The following is a 6,000-nucleotide window of genomic DNA, read 5'->3' on the forward strand; positions in this document are numbered from 1 at the left end:
GAGGTAAATTATGATAATTACTCTGACTGATAGGGTCCTCAAGCATTACTAATTAGCATTTATTGCCTGGATTATTGAAACAATGTGTGTGTTCTCCGGAGTAAAAAAAAAAAAAACAGGAAGGTTTTTCCTCTCTAAGCCATGGGGGAGTTGTGCTAGGGGGAGGGAAGGCCAACACAACCTTAAAAACCTGAACCATGGCAGAGGGAATCTTTTTGAAATTGATTGTGGCCATCACTTGAAAAAGGATCAGACAATAAACTTGAAGAAAAAGAATTCTGCCGCCTTTTCTTTTCCCTCCTAGGTTCGGTGTTACAGGTTTCTGCAAACGGACCCAAAACTTATATTTGCTTGTTTGTTAAGATCACATGGAGAATTTAAGAACTATAACAATTTAAGGGAAAATCCACAGAGCCACATGGGAGAAAAAAAATAATACAGCTGCTTCAAATGTATTTTTCTGTATGCTATTGGAAGAACGGGCACGGGCAATTTTAAGAGGGCAGACAAACAAGTACCTTCAAATTATGCGTTTAAAGGGTTTAAAAAGGGTCAGCCTGTGATGAAAAGTGAGTAACTAAGCCAAACCAGAGATGAATTTGGCTTTTCCGTGGGCTGGCGAGATTCTTCTTTTTCTTAATGTGAAAAGGATCTTAAAATTAGAAATCAGTTAGAAGCAAATCAATAATCTCATCAGGACCAGCTCTTTAATTGTATGTCAGCCATCTAATTGGTAACAGGTCCGAGAAAATACTTAAGGGCCTGAAAGGAGTGAGATAAAGCAAGATAGAGAAATTGGACTCCATTTTGGCTTCCAAGTGCTGTTATACCACCTGCATTCAAAAGCTCTTGAAAGATCAAGAGGAACAAAGACTTTCGCAAAGAGTAGGCCTGGCCCATCACAGACCAAGAATTCCCAAAAAACGAAAAACAGAAAAGAGCCAGAAAGCGGGAGACCAAAAGCTCACCATCCTTTTTAATCCTGGAGCTTTAAACTAGCGCAAACCCTCCTGTTAGAGAAGTTGGGTGTGCTTGCAAGACCGAAATGCACAAAAAATGCCAACATAAGCGTGTGAAATTTTCAAGGTATTGTCATTTTCAAAGACAAAAGTGCAGAATCCCATTAAGGTACATTTTAGTACAAGCAATCCAATACACTGTAATTCAAGCTAGTCAAGAATGGAAATAAATAGAAGCATGCTTTAAAAAAAATGAAGCCAAACTTGGCCAGCTATCTTTTCTGTTATGAGTGTGCGTGTGTGTGTGTGTGTGTGTAAATACTGGCCCCCATTTTACACATGCACAGTTAAGGAAACACGGAACAATTTTAAAGTGGCCTAAATAACATGGCTTGATTTTATAAGGTTGATTTTCCTAGTACAACAGGAAGGAAGGAAGGAAGGAAGGAAGGAAGGAAGGAAGGAAGGAAGGAAGGAAGGAAGGAAGGAAGGAAGGAAGGATCCAGAGAAAAAGAATAATCTTTTTAAAGCAGCAAAAGAAAACGTGCTTCTGATTATTCACATGAATTCCTGTTTGATTACCTAAAAATTCTTCCAACTGGAGACATTTATAACGCAATTACATTCCAGTCCCACCTCAGAGATGACACAAATGCCAACCTAGGCAAGAATCAGCCACAGCCAAGTTTATAGCTTCTCTCCTTCATTTGCTTGGGGGGGTGGGGGGAGGAAAAAAAAAACAGGCTGGAGCGTGAAAAATATGGAAGAGAAGGAGAGAAGAATTCGTTTGGGGTCTTTCACCATTATTCTCTCTTGTGACATAAAGTTCCTATTTCCTATTTCCCCCCTGTATAAAATTTCTAAATCTCTCTCTCTTCCCCCCCACCCTTTATTTGGGATTTTGCTAAGACTTTGCACATTGGGAAAAAGAGGGAGATCCCTATCAATAATAGCCTACTTGTGTTGAGTGTGGTTTCCCTTTAAAGCAAAAAACAAAACAAAAAAAACCAACCCTGCTTAATTGATGGGTCTGGACTAGTCTAGACTGGTAGTGATTGAACCAACTCCCAATTATGTTACTCATTTCACTGAACTTCACTGATGTGTTTCTGAGAGGGACGGAGGGAGGGGGGGAGGCAGATAAACCGGTCTGTGCTATAGGAGGAAAGAAGAAAGGGTGCTTCTGTATTGTTGTGGAGCATGGCATGAAAGAAAGGATCTTTATGCATTGTTATTTTACTACACCTTTCCCCACTATGGAATCTTGTACACCCAGCCACCTTCTAGATTCATGGACAAATTTGCTGTTTCCACCTTTCCCCAAGGGACAGGGTTTGGAAAGAGATTATTTCCATCACACCTAAACTGCTAGACCAAATTATTCTGCCCAATTTGATTTGAGAATGTAGTCAGGAGTGGCACGGCAGTTCAAGAAGGAAGGAAGGAAGGAAGGAAGGAAGGAAGGAAGGAAGGAAGGAAGGAAGGAAGGAAGGAAGGAAGGAAGGCTTCTTTCATTTTAAATTTTAATCCTCTATTCAGTGATTGCTGATGCCCAGCCTGAGATGTTTTGTGAACTATGCACCCACCAAAGCACTAAGATAATTTCTTGAAAGCGCATAAAACCAGTCTCACCCCTTGTTTTGAAGGATTCTGCATCTGCAGCAAGGTTTTGAAACAACAAAAACTTTTCCCTGGTTATTTTTAGGTGTACAATTTTTAAAAACGGGTGGGTGGGTAAGGGTTGGGAGACTTCACTACAGTTTTGTATTGGATTTTGGAAGATCAGAATAGCCACTGGAAAAATCATGCCAGTTATTGTAATGTAAATCGAATGATACCTATCGGCCTCCAATGGCAAGCCAAGGGTACTGTTCTCTATTTAACTGATCCTTTTTCCCTTTAATTTTGAGGAGGGGCAAGAGTGGTGAAATTAATAAAGTGTTTTCCCAATTTTCAAACCGCTTCTCCACTCATACGGTTCAAACAAGCTGATGCGTATCACAAACCTAAGCGCCTTTACTCACACATGAGCCTCAGTTTTCTGTGGGACTAATTTGTAAGTCACCATGCATCAGACTGCAGTCCTATGGCCAACCACCACATGCATATGCCTCCCAGAGACCATCTACTAAGTTCAGTGGGGCACATCCACAGGATTCACCTTTGATTAAACAACGGGCCTCTCGCCTCAATTTCTGATTTCATCCTTATTGCATTCTGGACAAATGCAACAAAACCACGAGGCAGCCCCTTCTCTCAAACAGGGCGCACCCCTTAGAAGGCAAGGCAGTTAGAACCTTATTATACATTGTTTAGCAAAGGCAACATCAAGGAATGGCACCAGAGCAAACATAGCCTCTTTCAGAATCACATCACACCTCTGAACATAGCAATTTCCGCAATCTTTTTTTTAACCAATAGGGTTATTTCCAACAGGTTCCATGTACCCCTTGCAAAAATGTGCCAGACTAGGGAGAACTTGACCTGGGAAGACAACCCCAGCTGTTCCCTGCGGTCGTTTTATAAGCCGTTTGTCTTGAACGGAATGCTGAAAAAATGAAAAATTAAAGCAGGCGCCCGGAGAGAGAAGGGGGTTGGGGAAGAACAATTGCACACGACTGCCCAGCGACCCACCATCTCTCTGTATGCAGTAGATCTGCCTATGAAATATGGTTCAGTTTTGAAACCTGGAAGCAGGGAGCATGCTGGGATTTTAGCTGAGAGATAGATTGAGGTCAAGCACCCAGGTACTGAGCTGTTTCTGTTACGCTCTAAAGGTACTGTGTGCTGCTCTCAAGAATGTGCAAAGGGTGGGTGGGTGGGTGGGTGGGGGGTGCTCAGGAGAAATAAGGACTTACTTTTACTGGCAGGCCCACAAGCATGGCAAACTCTTATCTCGCCAAGCATTTAGATCCATTATCAATATTTATTTGCAGAAAGACCACAGAACTCCCAAATGTTGGGCGTGAAGAGGAGAAGGGAAAGTGGTCTGGAGGGGTTAAAGATCCAACCCTACAGCCTGTGCTGGGGGGCTCTGGCTGAAACCCTCTATCGAAATGAGGACTCCAGCAGAGGAGCTCCAATGGATTCCGAAAAAGCAAGCCTTCTCGGAGTCTGTTTTTGCAGAGATTTCTACCTGCACCTCCACATTCACAGGAGCCCTCTGCAAAGTTATATGCATGAGCTTTCAAGCCCAGGTACAAAAGGATGCACCCCTTTAAATGAACATGACAATAAATGCACGGGATCCATACCCAAGTTACTATTAAATGTTTTTTTGAGCCCAGCCTTTGTGACCAGCTTTTAAAAAAAAAAGCTGATAGATATTTGGGGGTGGGGTAAACGAGCCACAGCGACACAAAGGCAAAGAATAGCTTCTAATTAAACTACTTTCCTTTTTCCCAATGCCCCCCCTCCCCAATTCCTAACACATTGCAGAAGGACGCAGTGGCACAACTCACAGCTCCCGAGAGCCTAACCCGTGGACTTGAAACCAAAACGTCACAAGTTAGGGTCTCAGGGACAGAGAGGGGCGCATTCCACGATTCCTCGCATGCCACAAAGATTTATTATTATGAGAGTTGCTGTCATTGTTGTTGTTGTTATTATTATGCCTAATACTATTGTCTCCAGACCATACATCCATCCAAAGGCTGGGGGAGGCAGGAACCGTAGAGAAACAAAATATCGAGAAAAAAGTTGGCATTAAGAAGGTTAGGAAATTGTAAACGCAAAACATCTAGAGGGCAATACAAAAGCTTCTTGGGGGCGGGTAGGAAGAGGAAAGAAATCAGATTCTATTGCCAATAAAAACAGACCCTTTTATGCAATAAATGACTATATATACAATGTACAGACAGTATTTTATTTAGCTGGAGTGAACATTTTGCAACTGTTCTCCATAACCAAAGCAGACATATTCTACAGCCTAACTATTCACCTGGTAGTAACTAAGCATGCAAGAATGTAGTCACGTAAGTGTATATATCTACACCCACCCCCCTCATTCCCCTTTTGGAAAGTTATCTTTGGGGGAAAATTTAAAGGCATCTTGCAATACTCAGAAGGGGTTGGAAAAAGCAGTTTCAAACTCACCCTTCAGAGGTGCCGAAATTCCAGTCTTCCACAAAAGCAGAGCAAATTTTTTGAAAGCGAGGGAAAGGAGGACAGACTGCGTGTTGGTGGGAAGGAGTAAGAGGATTTGGCTTTTCCTAGCTTCAGACGGGACCCAACCCCGGTTTTAGAAGAAATTATGCATATCGCTATATTTTGAGGGCAGGAAAGCTAAGGACTACACTTGTCTGCCAGGGCGCTGAACTTGCAAATGGTTGCTGTTGCTATTTAAGAAAACAAAAAAGAACCTTTAACATTATACACACAGGCGCGCGCGCGAATACACACACAGACACACGCACGCACGGACACACTGAAAATCTCCCCCTTTTTCCACTTCCTTTCCTTCCCCACCAGCGGCCGGCCCTCCACAGTTGAAAATCAAGGCCAGTTTTTACAACAGCTAGCTCCGGTAGTCTGAGGACGGGGGGAAAGGAATTAAGGGTCGGAGGGTGGGAGAGAGCTGGTGCAGCCCCTTCCAGAACCCCCCCCCCCCGCAACATCCCATAGCTAGCGTCCATTTCGGGAAGTGGGGGACAGTAGAGGAGGAGAGAGACTGAAATGAACGGTCACCTTGCAAGTCTGCAAGAGCGAGCTGGCAACAGGCTGCTGCGGAGGGGAGGGAGAGGGGGGAGGAACAGAGCGGAGGATCTTTTTTTCTTTCGCCCCCCCCTCCATCCCCATCCATCTAATTGATATAAATGTCGACTGCAATCATTTCTAAGGCAAGCATTTGGTTTCCTTCCACCTCGCGTTTGACAATTCTGCACCAGCCTACCGAAAGAAAGTAAAGATTTCTCGCTTCGCAAAACGACTTTAAATCACTTTGATCTCAAACATCTCCACCACCTCCCGGTGGCCACACAGTCCTCTCCCCGCCCCCCAGGACCCAAATAGAACGGGGCTTCGCTCGGTTCATCCTCCGCTT

General features: G+C 43.6%; 1 long non-coding RNA gene across 1 annotated transcript in view; it reads right to left on the reverse strand.

Annotated features, from left to right (window-relative positions):
• The window catches only part of LOC134502539 (uncharacterized), a 51,160-nt gene extending 45,798 nt beyond the window's left edge, over positions 1–5,362 (reverse strand). The window contains exon 1 of the long non-coding RNA XR_010068459.1: positions 5,055–5,362. This is a non-coding gene — a long non-coding RNA (uncharacterized LOC134502539). The remainder of the gene's footprint in view (positions 1–5,054) is intronic.
• Positions 5,363–6,000: the final 638 nt, after the last annotated feature.

This window comes from Candoia aspera, chromosome 9 (genome assembly GCF_035149785.1).
Source record: "Candoia aspera isolate rCanAsp1 chromosome 9, rCanAsp1.hap2, whole genome shotgun sequence".
Classification (NCBI taxonomy): domain Eukaryota; kingdom Metazoa; phylum Chordata; class Lepidosauria; order Squamata; family Boidae; genus Candoia; species Candoia aspera.